Source organism: Rhinolophus ferrumequinum, chromosome 5 (genome assembly GCF_004115265.2).
Source record: "Rhinolophus ferrumequinum isolate MPI-CBG mRhiFer1 chromosome 5, mRhiFer1_v1.p, whole genome shotgun sequence".
Taxonomy (NCBI): Eukaryota; Metazoa; Chordata; class Mammalia; order Chiroptera; family Rhinolophidae; genus Rhinolophus; species Rhinolophus ferrumequinum.
The window spans coordinates 14637141-14638439 of NC_046288.1; positions in this window are offsets into that span (position 1 = coordinate 14637141).

The window sequence follows — 1299 nt, forward strand, 5'->3', positions numbered from 1 at the left end:
AATTGGGTTTTCATTCATTTTGCATCTTTGTTCTCTAGGATAATGTCTAACACTAAATATTTGATGGATAAATTTAACTGCACAGAATGTACAACCTTTACATATCCTATTACACTTTCTATAATTCACAGAAAACTGTATTTAACTAACATTCAACAACTTTTTAAACGTCGTCATGATCCTATCGAGAAAACCATTATCTATGTGGTATTTTAATGTGTCTTTATAAACTCCTAATCACTTTCCTCATGACGCATTTAAAGATGATGTTTGACTTCAAGTACGTATTATGTCACATGATGTAATTCTTAATTTAATGAGGGAAACCAAGTCATGACTGCTTTTTCTTCTTATTTTTGGTTTAAGATGACCTTTGCGTGGGGAAAGAGGAACGGAACTGCCCTCCACATTAAAAGTGGATAGGCTCCGTATGTTAATTTTAACCTTCCTCATGTACACCACTTACATGCTGCATACTCTAAACATCGTGCACGGACACCCCACATCCCGAATTTGGCAGGAGTACCACTTCTGGAAAATATCTCTGGAGGGCGTGGGCGTCCCGCTTCTCCTCCCAGGGATCAGGGCGGGGGCAGTGACCGGTCCAGTCATGACTCGTCTGAGAGCATCCTCGAGACGTGAGGTACCTCCTTCCCAGAAGCCGCGGGTCACAAGGGATCTGACTAAACCTTAGGCCGCGGGCCCGGAGGGTGCGGCGGACCCAGGGGCCTGGAGGGCGTGGGAGGGGAGTGAGCCGCAGGCCGGGTCTGACCTGCAGGGTCTATTGGGACAAAACAAAAGCCAGCCCGCCAGGCTGCTGGGGAGACCGGAAAGAGGGCCGGGATCTTCCGGTCCACTTGGGCCGCAGCCTGCACAGTACACCCGCAGCCCCAGAGTATGGCTGACCTGGCGCGCACGCGGCACGACCTTAGAGCCGATCGTCCGTCAAGACCGGGATACCGGGAGGGAAGCGAGGCCAGACAAGACTGCGCCTCTGATTGCCGCGGGTGTGAGGCGCCTGAGATCCAGCCCCGCGGCGAAAACGGACCCGTTGCGCTCGCAGCTCCGCCCAGCGCCCCTCACGGCAGGGGCGGGGCCGCTGATCTGGCCAGAGCGGATTCGCTCAGGCTCGGCCAGGCGGGCCCAGCCCCATCCAGGACTAGCCGCGCCCCCGCCTCCCGGTCCCTGGACCCTGGAGGAAATAGGGGCGGGTCCTGGGCCTAGTGTGGCGGGAGGAGGAGTGTGGTTGCGGCCCAGGGCAGAAACCGGGAGGGTCTGGCTACGGGGGAATGAAGCCTC